The sequence below is a fragment of the Galeopterus variegatus genome, unplaced genomic scaffold, assembly GCF_000696425.1.
Source record: "Galeopterus variegatus unplaced genomic scaffold, G_variegatus-3.0.2 Scaffold2761, whole genome shotgun sequence".
NCBI classification, from domain to species: Eukaryota; Metazoa; Chordata; class Mammalia; order Dermoptera; family Cynocephalidae; genus Galeopterus; species Galeopterus variegatus.
This window is the reverse complement of record NW_007728872.1, coordinates 201,518-218,560: the sequence shown is the minus strand read 5'-3', so window position 1 is coordinate 218,560 and position 17,043 is coordinate 201,518. Positions and strand designations below refer to the sequence as shown.

At 39.8% G+C, this 17,043-nt stretch overlaps 1 long non-coding RNA gene across 1 annotated transcript in view; it reads left to right on the top strand.

Annotated features, from left to right (window-relative positions):
• Nucleotides 1–14,286, top strand: part of LOC103598859 — a 33,260-nt gene extending 18,974 nt beyond the window's left edge. The window contains exon 3 of the long non-coding RNA XR_551237.1: nucleotides 12,943–14,286. This is a non-coding gene — a long non-coding RNA (uncharacterized LOC103598859). The remainder of the gene's footprint in view (nucleotides 1–12,942) is intronic.
• Nucleotides 14,287–17,043: the final 2,757 nt, after the last annotated feature.

The following is a 17,043-nucleotide window of genomic DNA, read 5'->3' as shown; positions in this document are numbered from 1 at the left end:
CAGTAATGATTCTTAAATGGGGGTGCAGAGTGTGTAGTCTGAAAAAATGTCCCCAGGTGATTTTGATACACTGCCCCTCACACCTTGTTGATTTAGAGTGAAATGAAGGCAGGGCTGAGGAAGGAGAATTAGTGAAAAGAGTGGTATGAGAGGTAGACCTCTCTAAGAGAGAGAGAACTTTTACAAAAGTGGAAGAACTTTAAGATGAAGGGGTGAGCCATAGTACTAAATTCTGCAGAGAAATCCAGTAGTATGAAGGTTATTCGTTAGTCCAAGCTGGCTCATCAAGGTATAGTACTGGGCATGTAATAGTAACATAGTAAAGGTTTGGGTGAATGATTTATGTAGAACTGTTTTGGATTTGAAACACTTCATAAACCTTAAATATTCAAGTCAAACAGCCTCCATAACTGTACTACTTTGAGTTTGGAAATCAGCGTGGATTTAAAAGTTTTTCTTTCTCCATCCATGGCCAAAGTGTTAGAAGAGTGCCTACATGGGTACCACAATCCTCATCTCAGTGCAAAGCAATGTTTGAGACTGTTTTCAGGAAATAATGCTAGGGGGAAAGATGCCATCTTTTTTATGGCTATTCAACACGTAGGCCGCCTGCCCCTGCCACCCGAGGCTCTCAGCAGCAAGTTACTTGCTCTGTGCTGATTTGGGTTGATGGAATGAATCTACTTTACTGGCAGAACTGAGATGTCATCAACCTATCTGGTTCTCAGGTAATTTTATACTTTTATTAGTAGATGCTTTTGTTATTGTTATTATTTTTAAAATGAACGAATTTCTACCTGGCTTTGCCTGCAGCTAAAGAAAGGCCCAGCAGAGTTTCCTCAGACATGATCAGGACAGCAGAGTTTCCTCAGACATGATTTGGTGCCCCTCGCATCCTGCTCAGAATTCTCAGCAGCACACATTCATTTGACATCTGGCATTCGCGACTCCTGTGAGAGTGGCTTCCCCCTCAATGTGCCCCGAAAGCATTCCTGCTGTGCCCCTTCTGTCCAAGTATAAACACATCATAGGAAATGAACAAGTAAAGACCCAGCTTTTCCGGGAGGAATCAAGAAGCCCCTCACCCAGCTGGATCTGGGTTTTGATGTCCAGCTTCTGGATGTTTGACCTGCCGTTGGCACCTAAGTCCCTTTCTCTTGAACTCCCCCCAAGTGCTGTCCACAGCTTCTGTTCTAAGTCATCCAGGTGAGGAGAAAGGCTTCAGGACCTTTAAAATGGGAAGGAAGGGTTGTCTTTCATTGCAGATTCATCAGTGCAGCTGGATTCAGTTATTCACAGTTGTAAATGTGGGCTGTATTTACCAAGGTAGGGGACACCTTCAAAAATAATTGAAGCAGTCTACAGCCAAACATGTCAGTGATTAAATACATTCATTTCTACTTGTTTTACTATGAAGATAAACAAATTAAAATGATAACAGAAAAGGGGTATATAACTAGGAAGCTGAGACACCAAAATAAAAGCAGAGACTTTCACTTTCCCCTCACCGCTGTCTTTCCAATTCCGTTTTTCGCTCCAGCCTAATGAATGCATTTTAAGTAAAAGCTGCGTGTCCTCTGTCCCCTCTCTCTCCCTACTACTGCACATATCAGCTCAGCCACTTTTTCAGATCCACTTCAAGGAAACCCGGGCTTGAAAACTGTCCCTAAGGCTTTGTCTGAGCCGCGCCGTCCTGCAGCACACGCTGGGTGCAAGCGCCGGAGTGGGAGCCGAGAGCCAGGCGGGCTGCGGGGAGGACGTCGGTGACCAGGAGCCGATGGCGAAACAGGGGTCGTCGCTGGTTTGATGTGGGAAATCAGAAAGGCTGGCCTGCGTGCCAGGGCATTTGAATATTTGGCAAACAGCTGGCCGGGCTCCGGGAGGGCGCCTCTGATTGGCCTCGTCAGGTGCTGGAAGATGAAATGCGGCGGCGAGCGCGCCAGCTCATAGCTCATAGCCTCGCAGTCAGCCTTGAATTTAGATTTGAATTGTGATATCAATGTCATGGTGGCACATGCTTTGAGAAAGTACTTACAGAGAATAATTGAAAGATTCAGTGTGAAGTTTCTGAAAGCCGTAATTTAAAGTTCCAGAAGCCTCCATATTACTCTCGCCATTAAAATTTAAAGTGACAGAAGCCCAATTATGGATGGTTATTTTCTTAAATAAAATCATATTTCCATGCCAAGTGAAAGATTCATTGCTGCCCACTAATCTCTGTCAGGAGAACCAATCTCGCTGGCCTCCGGTGTGGGCAGCGAAGATGGTTAGCTTTATTCTGGGGACAATGGAGCGGCACTGGGGGGAGCCAAGCTGGAAGGCCTCGCAGAGGAGCTGCCTCGCGGGAGGCTGATCTGCATGACAATCACTATTGTGGATCCTCTCTGGTGCCGGCCTCCACACTTACCCAAATGCAGCGTAACTTTCATAGCAGCTGAGAAGGCTAAGTAGCTAGTACGGTAGGCACACGTTTTGCAAAGCCTGAATGATGTCAAAAACTGCTAGTTAAGAGGGGACAGCTGGTTATAAAGCTAAACCACACCGAGGAATGGAGACTTGGAACATCACTTCAAAACCCAATAAAGGATATAACTTTGGGGGACTGTTAGAGATAGGAAGTTTTTCCCTCTTCTTTTAACTCAAATCTGTGTACCAAAAGAAGCCTTGTCTTACTAGGGCTTCTGTGGCCATTGAAACCATGGCATGAAAATAGATCAGTGGAGATACAGAAACATTTCCAGTGCAGAAATTTTAGTCTCTGTCAGTTAAAAGTATGGAGCCAGACTTTTAGACTATATTCTTTCTACCAGTTTCTTTGCTCTGTTTGGTTTTACTTTAATACTGCATTATGATTTGGGGAATATGGTAGAATGGTAGCCAGAATTGCAATGGAAAATTGTGCAGGGCCAGTCAAGCTTAAACCACTGTTACTTACTGAAAACTTTCTTCCTTAGGGTTCCCACGGAAAAAGGAGCATGTGAGTCAACTAATGTTGTGATGCATGCATGATGTTGGATGATATAGAGACTGTGTATGTATCAGTACTAATTTAAGCAATGTCTTATAAATAATAAATCATATAATTTCTCAAAGTTTCACATGGAAAATTTACTGATTCAGTTTTTTGTTGTTGATTCTACTGAGTTTTGTCATGACTTTAGCACAGCCAGCCCTTTGTCAGTTTGCAAGTTTATTTTTTGTTTTCTGGATTTAGCCTTAGGACCTCTCCACCTTTTTACAAAACTGATCCCATGATATGAACTCAACCTCCCTTCCTTCCCTTTTGTTCATGTCTCAGTCAGAGGCGTCCACCTTCACTTGTGCCCATGATTCTATCACTGTCCTTAGGCTGTCATGATAAATGATTTTGTCTCTTCCATTTTTCACCTTTGCCATTTTGTTGGCCTCTTCCTTATTAAAAAGGTCCTTTCTTAAATTCCATACTCTCAACCCTTCTTCTTGACTTGTCTACTTTCCTGCCTCTGCCTTCTCACCATTCACTCTTTAACCCTTTGCAGTCTGGATTCAGCCACCCTGGATGTATAAGGGTACGTAAAAGCTCATGGAAAATAGAATTGAAAGATAATACGAATCTTTATGTGAACTTTTTGAAGTACCCTCATACTTTCTCAAAGACTATATTCCTACTTGACAGAACACTTTTCTGACTCTGCCTAGAGGGGGAGTGATTTACCTAATTGTTGGGTGAGTAAGGGGGCCAGCTCAGCTTACTGTCATGCCCCTTACACCTGGAGGAGGGCCTGCCTACCAAGAGGACACGTTCTCCCCAAGGCTAGGGACCAGCCCCAGTTATCACTGCCCTGGCCAGCCAGGATGGTGTAATTCTGTAGTTTAGACAGCCAGGTGTGTTTTGGCTTTCACACTAAACTACCTCCTTCACTCTGGCCTCAGTCAGTAATAAAGGTTATATTCTGGTCTCCCATCTGTTTTATTTTTGTATTATTTTTGAACTTGTTCAGAACCTAGGAGAGGAAGAAACCATTAGAAACCTCAACAAATACAATAACGTGTACAGGTAAAAAGTTAAACTCCTCCCTTCTCAACCTCATTTTCCAAAAGTAACCACTATTAATGTGTATCCTTTCTGATTTTTCTATGCAGATGCAAATATATGTATATATAAGTATATAATAGAAATATTTTTACCTGAATATCACATAACAGAAATATATGTAACTGTATATTTACATTGATATCTAAGACAGATGTTTCTATTCATATACTCTCAATATATATATTTATATACATACACAATTCTATTTTTTCAACAGTGATATCACAGTGTACATTTTGTTCTGCATCTTCCTCTTTTTACAGTTTCTTGTCAGTAAATAGAGACATACCTTATTATTTTTAATGGTTACGTAGTGTTCTATGGTATACATGGTTCATAATGAACATTCTTCAACTGCTGGCCATTTAGATTATTTAACATTTTTGCTATGGCAAACAACTCAGCAGTGGACGTGGTAGTATTTTTATTTTTGCCAACTTGTGCTATTGATTCTGTAGGATAGATTCCTAGAAGTGGAATTGCTGGGTATCTCATAAGATTTAATTGATTAATAACAGAGACCCACAGGTTGGGAAGGAGTAATCCCACACTCCTAGGAATGATATTTTCTTCTTGCTATGACTTTGAAAAGTCCAGAGGATGAGACTCCATACTCTTTTGTCTTTCAGTGTCTTGAAATTGAAATGGACTATAAAAGAAAAGGTAATGCAGTCATGTGTCATTTTGGTCAACAACAGACCACACATATAAAATTATAATGTCTATACCATATAACCTAGGTGTGTAGTAGGCTACACAGTCTAGATTTGTGTAAATACATTGTATGATGTTTGCACAATGACAAAATTGCCCGAGGACAGATTTCTCAGAATGTATCTTTGTTGTTAAGTGATGCTTGACTGTAGCTATGATGCTCTGGTCAAATGAGTTGGAAGTGAAAGCGAAAGACTGAATCCTAAGGTTATACTTTGGTGAGCCTGGTTGACAAACCAATTAGGAAACAGAAGGTAGGGGGTTATCATGTTATGGCAGCCCCAGATGTTTGGATTGGTTTTCATTTATATAGTAGGGAAGTTATACTTTTATAACTCATGTAAACTAGCTATGGGGGATTAGTTTACTCTGGGTGTCCACCACTGCAAACCTGTCTTTCAAGACGGTCCTCTACAAACCTTTAAGCCTTGGCTCTTCAGGAAGCAGGTGATCTATTAAGAGTCTAGCCCAACTACAAATGTTCTTAAATCTAGTTCTACCACATATCCCAAAGTGCATCAGGCCTGAAAGAATAGTTGGGCTGCCCCTCACCTGGGTTGCTCTGCTTGTGCCCAAGGTTGTTTTCCTTGCAGAGAGGCATGTGGCAGTTCTTTTACAAGCTGGCCTAAAGGAAAGAAAAGATCATGATCCGACTTGCCAGAGCTGTGGTATCCTGGCTATTTCAGGTGGCCCTCTCCAAAGCATGTAGGATTTATTTAGAATATCTGCAGTATTGTGATGACCTACGTGGGAAAACCCTGTGTATTATGGAACTTGCTGTAGGAGCAGTGGGAACAGTGCCACAGACGTGCCTGATTGATGGTCACATCCTGTATGTTTTTCCTACTCTGGGTGCACATGAAAGCATGTCTGCATTGGAAACAAGTGCAGCATGAGTAGCAAAGACGACCACGTTAAACAGCCAGGAATCATCATATAATGTGCACATTTATACAGCACTGCAGAAAGGACCAGGCAGCCTGGCCATGTTAGGTCATTTCACTGCTCACCAAAGAGATTTGAAATGGACTTTTAATTATGATTGCCTATTTGCTATGGCTATATTCCTTAATATGAGCATCTGATTAGGTTAATTTTCTTTAACTGATGAATAGAGCACTTAAACTTGCAGGGCTGAGTTTGTTGTTATGTACTGGTAGTGTTATATTCTGACTTTCTGCTGGAAGTAAAAATTACAGGCACTCCTTATCTGTTTTAGTTTTGAGGTCACTGTTCTTCCTTCCCTCACCTTTGTGTGGCTTTTTAGATTTGTTAATGGAGATAGGGCAGGGCTAAGTGACTATTAAACTCCTTTCCATATACAGTAAAACCCATTAACATGGACCTCAGTAAATTTGGAATTTATGAAAATGAGGGCAGGGCCTGAGTTAAAGTTTACTTTTGCATTGTCTCTGAACTAAAGCTTTGCTGAGCTAATAAATAGTATAAATAAAATTACAGGGGCATGGTACTATTACTTTAAAAAGCAGATTTTTCAAGCATTTTAGAGAAAGGCCTTGTAAGAGAGGTAATGAAGTTGTATGGCAGGATGTCACAGTGCAAAGACTAGGCCACTTACTAGCTCTTTGACCTTAGCTTCTCAGTGTATTCCCCCATCTGTAAAATGAAAATAGTTATCTACTTTATGGGGTTGTTGGAAGGGTTAAGATTAATGTATAGAAAGTGCCTGATATAAAGAAGTTACTTCATAAATGGCAGGTAATTCTTACCTTCCTAAAATAAGTGGTGAGCTAATTTTAAACATTCTTATTTTTTCACTAAAGTAGGGTTCTTTGGCACATTAGAGTTTTGTTAACCTCATCAGAGAGATTGTTTTATTGTTAGTAGTAATTGAAGGAAAAACCTAGAAGTTTGTTGTGGTTGTAAAGCATCTGAGCTTTGGAATCAGTCAAATGCAGGTTTGGAAATATGAGTGTACTTCAAAAAAATTTGTGGAAAGATTCAAATTATCCTTTGATTCTATTTTTCCATGAACTTTGTGAAGTACCCTTGCAGTTCTACCACTTATTAGCTATGTGGCCCTAGGCAAGTTACTTAACATCTCCCAACTTTTGTTTTCTAATTTGTAAAAATGGATAATAATTTCTTCTTCAGGACTGTCATAAGGACTAAACGAGATAACACATGTAATTAATCAGCCCAGTGATTTTCATGTAATAACCTCTCAAATGTCAGCGGTTTGCTATTATCATGATCTTTTTGACAATTGTCCATATTTTAGATTTTTCATTCATTCAGACTTGTCTTCCTCAATTCACCCAAATTAATGAATTTTATTCTAGATATAATCTTCATTCTAGATGAGAATTGTAAGTATAAGTAAAAAATTATAGGGAAGTGCAAATGGCTATATAAATAGGTAGAGTGAAAGAAGAAAGAATAATAGTTTAAAAGTGGAGGCACAAAGGCCTCGAGTTAGACTTAAATTACTACATAATGAATTTTGTGCATAATCTTTGTGTCCTTTATCAAAGGTCCTTATATTAGCTAGAAAGAGATGGAGCTTTATATATAAGTAGTGAAAAGTGTGGACTAGTGATCAACTCATACTATCCATTAGGAAAGAAAAGCAGTAAGACCATATTCAACTTTATTTTCATCTTCTTGCTCCCCCTTTAGGTTTCATAGGCTGTATGGGTGAGAAATGTAAGGACTATAATGTCCCGTATAGAGACTGTCATCTATTCTCCCCTTAATGACAGTCTTACACAGTTTATAGAATCCATCACCTCAACAGATTGGACTGAATTACTTCGATGACTGGCAAATGGGCACTACTCGTGGTGAAATGAAAGCAGCCAGGTATCTATGTTTATTAAGTGTTCTTCAGTAGGAGAAATGTGTTTTACTGAAAACTCTCATCCATGCTATTTTTGTAGAATCAAGAAGCACCCATCTTATTGCAAAAACAGAATTATTTTCCTTGAGATTCTATAGTATTACAAGACAAATTCATAATCATTAATATGTTCTAAAAATCAGGGTTGGGTTTTTTTTTTTTTTTTTTTTTTTTTTTTTTTTTTTTTACATCACATGCTTGAACAACAGAACCTTGTAATAATAACTAGTGGGTACAGAACCAGTACTGTTGGGGCCACGAGCCTTTGACTTTCTATGAGTGCCCAATTTAAGTGGATAATTTTAAAGAGTTAAGTTAGTTTGTTAAGTTGACAAATAGCGGTTCAACATATAGGAGTTTTCATATAAATAATTCAGAAGTTAGAAAACATGGTCTGACAAAAGTGTTTTTTCCAAGATTTAGGTCAGAAAATGTGATCGCTTTAATGCGTACCTTGTTGACTAGTTGTATTATACCAGATCTTTATTGAAAATTGAATGGTTAGTGGTTAAGATATGGCATTATTTGTCTAGATATGGCATGTAAACAATAATAGCTAATACTTATTGAATGCTTATTTATTCAGGAACTGTGGTAGAAGCTGGGGATATAATGAGAACCAAAAAAAAAAAAAAAAAAGAGAGAGCGAGAAACATGGATCATGATGTTGCTAACAGCCCTATGAAGTAGGTACAGATTAAAAAAATAAGTTTATACAAAGGAGTATACAAAAAGTTCATGGAAAGATTAGTATTATCTTTTAGTTCCATTCCACAAACTTTCTGAAGTATTCTCATAGAATTTAAGTAATTTGTCCAAGGTTGGACAGCTAAGAAGTGGCAGAGCTGGAATTATCGTGCTGTACTTGTTACAGCAGACTAACTATATCTTGACTGAGAGATCCCAAAATACAGTGCCTTAAACAAGATAGAAGTAGCTCCTTGACACAATGGAGCTGCTGTATGAGCTCTGGACTGCTTATGTTTAGACCGTTGGGCAGGGGAGAAATAAACTAGTATCTGATTCCTCTGCTATTCCTGAGTATTGGCTTCATTAATATATCTGAAGATGCATGAACATTCTCTTTAAGGGTTCTTCACGGAAGTGTACTCCTAACTTTTCACTTCCCACTAGCCATACCTATCTGCCAAGAGGGCCTGAAAATATAGTTTTTGTAACTATGCATCCATTAAAATTTAGGGGTTCTATTAATAAAAGGAAGAGAGCGAGAATAGATATTAGAGGACAACTGGCCAGTCTCTACATCACATGTTAACAAAAGCATCGTTTCAATGTGGAGTTTTGACCACAGACATATCCAAGTGATGAATGATCTTATGATTTTGGAATAAGCCTAAATTGATTATCTGTTTATTTTCAAGTAGTATCATATTAAAGTTGTGTGTATATATATGTAGTGCATGCATGATATATTTAAATATTCAAAATACATGAGATATCTTTAGTATTATGATTCTACAGTGGACTCTGGTCATGTGCAAGTGCTAATGCAAAATCTCACAGTAGAAGTCCACTGGCTTTTTGGGCCGGCCCCGTGGTGCACTCGGGAGAGTGCAGCGCTGGGAGCACAGCGACGCTCCCGCTGCGGGTTCAGATCCTATATAGGAATGGCCAGTGCACTCACTGGCTGAGCGCGGTGCGGGTAACACCACACCAAGGGTTGTGATCCCCTTACCGGTCACGAAAAAGACAAAGAAAAAAAAAAAAAAAAAAAAGTCCACTGGCTTTAATCTTTAGGAGAGTCTTGCAAAATCCCCAGGATTTTGCTTGCATCCTTACTCTCCAAAAGATCTCAGACTCCAAGATCTATGTTGTAAGAAGTGTATTCTTACAAGTGAATAGATATGATGGGGGGAGGAGGGGAGAGAGGGAGGGAGGAAGAGGAACAGGTAAAGGGTCATGAAAATCAACTACAATGTATATCAAGAAGTTAAAATTTAAAAAAAAGTGTGTTCTTAGAGAAATGCCTACATAGACATAAAATTACTCTAAGATTTTGACAGACAGGTACTCAATACATGAATCATAAACAACTCTGACCTAGAACATCAGAGTTCCTCAGAATTCTTGGCTATTCTGATAAAATTTAGACATTTACTATTTACTATAGAAAAATTAATAAGTATTTATTGAGAACATACTTAGATAGTATTTATATTGACATGGACCCACAGATCCTTGCCCAGGTGTCTCTTGGGGCCACAGGTACTTGGAGAAGATAAACACAAGATAGACTTCAAATACATACACATATATTCTTACACTACCTGGGCCCTGGCCCCACTCCCCCAAACCTAATGCAGTCTCTGATGAACTCAGCTATCCATGTGGAGCTGCTTGGGCATATTGTGCCTTGCACACATATTGGCCTCCTTGGTCCCTTTCCCCTGGGTCCAGCTCCTTAGATCCTACTTCTCTAGTGTCAAGATGAGACAGGAGAAAAATGAAAAAGAAATGGAAAGGTTTAAGGTAGAGCTGGTCTAATTAGTCTGCCCTAGGCCTTATCTGGGGGAGGAGAGGGCTGTTTGTATGTGTGTGTGTGTGTGTAGGTCTCTCAAGTGGGAGGCAATTTCAGACCAGTTTTATCACACTGGCACATGAAAGTCGAAGGACGTACACCGAAGAGAGTGAGAACCCTAAGAGACGAACTCCAAAAAGACTAGAGCCTCGTGGCTTTAACCTTTTCTCTCAATACACTTGAAGCTCCACCCACTTATAAGAGGTTTAGTTGAGTTTGGTAACTTGATTAAGTCACCTGGTATCTTTTCCTCTTCGGGTGTGGGGCTGGATTGGGGCAGGGTAGGGAGAAGATGGGGGTGGAACTTTGCTTTTCTTCTCCCTCTAGAGGCCAGCACCAGGTACTTTGGAGGCACCATAACAAGTACTAGACATGGCCTTTATCCCAAAGAACTGATAGTCCCTCTGGGGAGCTAATGTAATATAATGTATGTGAAACATTTAGTAAAAAACAAGTACTAAACTTGGTGATATTGATTATTCCAGAGGAATCCAGATAAGGGATAAATCAGTGTGGTTTTGTTTCTTGGGGAAGGATTCTTAGATTGTGTTGCAAGTGGAATACCAAAGGACAACAAGGAGCTAATTAAGAAGAAGGCAAAAGACAGGATGTGAATAAAGATTTAGAATGAGCTTTGAGGTCAGTAGACCTGTGTGTTTGAAGCAGAGACTTTATGTTGGAACACTAGAAAAAAAAGTGAAAGACTTGAAAAATCAGGCAGGGGTTAGGCCATAGGAAGCCATGTGAGATTTTCTTTTAAAAACAAAGTTAATATTAGCCTCTTCAATTATTTAATGGAATGACCTAAGAATAAATTAATAAGTGCTGACTAATTGAATGAATAAATGAATAAAAATATATATTATAAAATCACTATAATATATACAATTATACCTGTTATTTGTTATAATTTGCTACAAACTTTCTAGGCTGGGAAGAGGGGCTTCCTATGAAGGCTCTCAGCAACGTAAGTTTTCAGGGAACCGGAGAAAGCCAAGATTAGGTGTATCAGGGACTGGGAACCTGGCTTTACTAGGGTTAGCCAACAATCCAGTCCTCGGTGACCAAGAGGATGTGATGATCTTGGGATTGGTACAGGGAAGGTGCTGGTATCTGAGGAGATCCAGTTCAGCAAGAAGCCAACTGGAATGTAGATAGCAGGTAAGTTCAGCATCAAGAGTGGTGGTATCATGGTAGTGGGGAATCTTCTCACAGCTGGGTCCCAGCCAGCAGCTGGCATCCTGGGATAGAATCTAAGAAAGGGTTTTACCAGGGCCCTGATCAAGTAGATATAGGTTTAGGAAAAGCACAAGGCACTGTAGGAAATGGGAAAGCTAGTCGGGGCAGATGCCAGTTCTGAGGATTGGGCCAATGTGTCTGGACTTTGTAGGGAAATGGAGAAATGCAGAAACAGTGTAGAGTAAACTCAGCACAATTCAGTGCATTTGTGGCCAAATAATGAATTCCAGTCTCACCATCTGGTGGACTGAGGTTGCTTGTCTCTGGTCTGCCCTGATGAGGATGGATTGAAGGTCACAGCAGTGCTGAGCCTCTTAAGTGGCGACTTCAGGGGCCCTGTGTCAGAAGAACCTTGGAATGAATGGCTGAGCTTGAGGCCCAGGATAGGTAGCGTCACTTGGAAGGAGTTGAGACTACAGTAGAGAAGACCTAGGCATAGCTAGGAGGTTGTCATTCCAGGCTGAGGAGAAGAGGGCCTGACCAAGGAGGGGTGGTGGGAGCAGCATATAGTAGAGATGCAGAAGAAAAGGGGACTGCAAAAAGACATTTCAATTAAAAAAGTTAACAGGCTTCAATGACAAGTTTGATGTAATATTAGAGAAGGGAGAAACTAAAATGATTCCAGGTGGATTTTAAATGCTCGAGTAGTATGACATTTTTGCTGATAAACTGAAGAGTGTCTTAAACACAAATACAATCACTTTTGGCCTATTTTTAAAAAACTCAGATAAATTAGTGAATAAGTCATGTTAAGACTAAGCTTGCTTGTGGGTTTGTTGTCTTTATATCTCACTGCAGTGCTCCTGAGCATGTGAAAAAGTAGAAATACTTCTTGTAAAGATGTCTGGTTCTCTTGGTCCAAGAGGGTGTTACTGATGCACATGTACACAGGTGTGACTGGAAAGCCCCAGGTGGGACTCACTTGGATGCTACCATGCTGCTCTCAGAGGGTCTTTGCTACTGGAGCTGATGTCTGAGGTGTTCATGTGTGCCTCTGTCTTTTACCCACCTGGTTAGTGCAGAGCCTTTGCTGAAGAAAACATGCTCCTGCCTGGCCAGTGGCTTCACAGCAGGCTTCTCTACCTGCAGCTGTTGTTTCCCAGCCATCCATATGTTGCCACGTGGTGGGACACAGGCAGGGACTTTACTGTTCTCAAAGGAGTAGGGCTTGAGACCTCGGAAGGGGCTTTATTTCTATTTATCAAGGCAAGGAAAGAAAATGTAGAATCCTTACCTGGGTAGGGAAACGGTCTTTTCAAGATACACAGGTATATGGTATTTTTGATTTTATTAGGCTTGGATCTATGCTTGGGGGTCGAATGGATTTCAAAATCATTATTTAAAGTAGGGAAAGAAAGCTTTAAATAGCATTCTTACTATTAAAGATCCTAGTAGTGTTTTTGAAATGCTGAGCTAAATAAATTTTAGTGAGCAGCAAAAGGCTAATCATTGTACTTCTCAAAAGTTGTTCTCAGGAAGTCTTGGATTAATAATTGGTTTCCATTTTGTTCACAGATGTACGGCCCTAGGACTGGGACAGATAGCCACTGAATACCTGCTTGAAATTACCTTTTACGTTTCCTTGTTGGACAGATAATCATTGAAGAAGCATCTTGTTACCCTCAGCAAAAATGGAAACAAATCAAAGAATTTTGAATTAAGAATGCCACGATGGCCAGCTGTCATGCAGGCTTCAGCAGAGGAAGTTTTCAAGACTGAGTGCCTCACCGGCCAGAAATCAGAGAAGATTGAATCCATCCTTTTGTCTCAACTGCTCCTTAAATCAATGTAACCCCTCCAAATTAATGTGAATTGAAACATGCATTGCCTTTTAACTTAACTGAGTACTTACTGTGTGTGAATCACTGCCCAAAACAGGGGAGAGAAAATGAGAGAGACAAATAAGATGGAGAGTCTGCCTTCAATGAATTTACAATTAGTTTCAGGGCACATATTTTTTTCTTCTGCTCTTAATTAGATATATCCCTAAGACAAGAAACAAATGAACTGAACAGTGTATTCTGTAAGTATTTTAAGTCCCTTTAATAAAAAACAAGACAAAAAACAAACACAAAGACCTCCTAATATGGGCAACTCAGGGCAGTTTAATTTCATTTTTTTGTTGGATTTCTGATAGACAGGATCCATTTTATTGATTTTATAAATATTCAATAGCCTTTAGGGATATTAATACATTATAGTTTGAGTTAATTTGAATCAAATTCTATTTTTTCCCTTAGGTGTAGATTGTCTGTTGGAAAAACACATTGTTTGCACATGTCTTGGGGAGCACAAAGGTGAATTACACCTGTTGTTTCTATAGGCCTCTACCTTCCATGCCTTAGGGCCCTGCCTTTCCAAGTGAGTTATTAACATGGAGAAGAGGAAGGCTTGGATCAAACTTGTGGGAGTCACTTACGGAACTGAGATAGGACAGAAGAGGAGAAAAGCGCACCTGGGCAATGGCCGTGTATGAAAATTTGGTTAAGTAATTATTTTAGTTTTCATTGTTCTTTGTGTTCCATAAGTTGAATGATTATACAGTTTTTCCAAAAATTAATTTCTACCTAAGAATAAGTATGTCATGATTTTTCCAGTGTTAACACATTGATATGACTGTAACACTAGACATTTTATGTAGAGTCTGACACATTTTAGTATGTATGAGCCAATAATAGACATGTCTTTGTCTTGAGTAGTGTCCATCCGAATTGAAAATGTGCCAGCTTTTTTACCCACCATCAACAGACTTCTTAATTAAGCTGCCAATACATACTGCCAATAGCGCTGTGTGCTGTTTCAGAAATGAATTGTGTAAGTGATGTTTCCATCTTATTAAATAAACAATGTTGCTCTGTATAAAATGGATTTAATGTGTTCTTTGAAGGTGGTATTATAATGCTCACTAAATAATTTAATGGGAATTCTCATACCATCCCTTTTAATTTAATTTCTAAAAATGAATTTGACCAGTAACTTTACTTATATGATTCGTCCTATTCCTCCCAACTCCTGATTATGATATTGGATATTTGTTATGTCACTTTCAGTTTGCATGAAGTAGCTTCCAGGAAATCTTATTTATTAATTTGTATTGTACTGAACTGGAGATATTTATTTCCTGTTCTGGGAGTTTTTGGAGGGCCCATCTCTGTATTCCTGATACCCAGAACAGTGCCTGGTGCATAGGTCTGTGTTCAGTAAACATTTGGTGATCAAGGAGTTTCTTTTCTCACCTGTTGCTCTTAAGGTGCTAGAAAAGACTAGCACCTTTATTTGTTTGTAGTTTACAATCAATCTGCTTAGAATGAGTCCAAATAAACTGGGATATTTTTATATAATCTAGTCCACTGGGCCTCATAATTGGCATCTTGGATTCACCAGTTCAGCCCTGTTATTTGTACCAATGTCCACTCTGCAGCCACTGGCACTTGCCCCACTCACTACATGAGGTGGGGCCTTTGGAGGGGCTGCTCCCCTTGGGCTCCTCTGGCTTGTCGATCGATAGAACAGCAATAACTCTATTCATTGGTTACTCAGTGTGTCAGGCGCTGTGCTTGATGGTTTACATGTGTTCTCCCACTTAATTATCTCATTTAAACCTCACAACCACCACTTGAAGTAGACACTATCCACTGCGGAGGTATGTTATCTTGCCTATGTCATGGGGACACAAATCCAGATTTCTTAGACTCTAGATCCTGGACTATTGACCCCTACCCTCTGCTGCATCCCAGGAGAAACTCCCAGAGCCTTGTAGGTGTGTGTGTTGGGGGGAGGGGAAGGGAGCAGATTAAATCTGGACATAGCCCAGATTCATTGCATTTAATATTCCTGAACAGTAACATTTTATCTAACAGATAAAACCCAGCAAATCACAGTTGTTTTCAGAATGAGGGAAGGGTAGAGCAATTGGGAGAAAGCAAAGTTGGAAACAAAGCAATTTGAGTCAAACCTTTAGCCTTTACCTCATAATGCTTTTTTTAAAAACTTTCTTTTTTTTAGCATGACCTGACACTATGTGATAAATCAAAGCCTGATGTAATTGACCCAGAATTGATCCCCCAATGTCTTTTAGGAGAACATGCTTTAGCTCTGGTTGTTGATTCTGAGGAATAATTGCCACCCTAGAAAGGTAATTACATATGCCACTGTTTATACACATAATAGGCTCCGAATGCATGTTCTGCACAGAGGGGAAGAAAAGCCTGCTTGCACGTTAGGGTGTGTGCTATGTTTTGTGTCAGAACACCACAAATAGCATTTGAACTGCTCCCTGTTACTACTGATTCCCCCAATGTGTGTGTGTATAAGTATGTAAGTGAGAGGTTAGGAGTGAGGAAGGGGCCATGGAAGGCTTTTTGTTGAGCTGAAATGGCAGTGATTTGCTTTTTCTTAAGTTTTTCGGTTACCAAAATATCTTCTGGATCTGATTCATTTAGCTTCGTCTGGTAAAAAGACTGTTTTCTCCCTGCTGGGCATATGCTTATTAATGAGTTCTCATATTTCTTTCCATCAAGAGCTGTTTACTTTGTGGAAATACATAGTGAGAATCCTTCTCCGCAACATCCTCCTAAATGCCCTGGTTTTGACCACCCCTTTAAGTACACCAAACAGGACGGTAGCAAGTGCCTTTCCTCTTACTGTGCTTTCTGGTAAAACATAAATGGAATTTAAGCCACAAATGAGCAATTAGAACACGGCATGCCTTTTTCCTTTAGCCATAAGACAGTAGTTATCTTAAGTAAATACAGTAAAGATGCTATTCTGTGGTAGTCTAACCCTAGCAACCTTTTTCCTTTTTTTAAGGCTTTGATTTAAAAAAAAAAAAAAAAGCAAAATGTCATGACTTTTTGTAGTGCTGCACAACAAAAAAAATACATATGTATTCTAATATGAAACTGGGCATTGTTTGAGGCCAAAGCAATTCATCGTGGGCTATTCTCTGTCACAGTGTCCAGCAAATTGCATGATCTGCTTGTTAGGCTTGACAACAGTGTTTTACCTAACAAAGGCCTCTGCAGCGCTGAGCAGCAGTGGAATGTCAGAATGAGCACATTTCACACACAGATGTGCAGCCATAATAGCCTATAAGAAGATGCATGTGGCAGGGAGCAAAGTGTGGGGGCTGGGGGCTGGAGCAGAGTGGTGTGTGTGTGCACGTTGGGGGCTGGCGGGAGGGGGCTGCCAACAGTTAGCAATAGGGACATGGCCCCACTGACCACATTTAATCAGCGCTCTGTAAACAATTCAACATTTTCATTGTTCTCTAAAAACTAATAAAGAGAAACAAGCACTTTTCATTCATCTTGAAGCAATTTTCTGTCGGGTTGGAGCCCCTCGTGGCCTCCAGCTTGTGCAATGCTAGCTGTGTGGTACAACAACTATTGCAATTTATTTTACAAACTCTGGTCATTCACATGTCAGTTAGTGTTCACCAAGCCGGCATCTGAAATTGTGCAGTTAACGAGTTTTACAACATTTCTATCAAGAGAAACTGTTTAGCATAACTGACTCTTAAGGAGTTATTATACCTCTAAAAATCCATTTTAAGGGGCATTATTTAAATAAAATAGAAAAACGGTTCACTGCCTTTTAAAGGGGCTACAAAAAAAG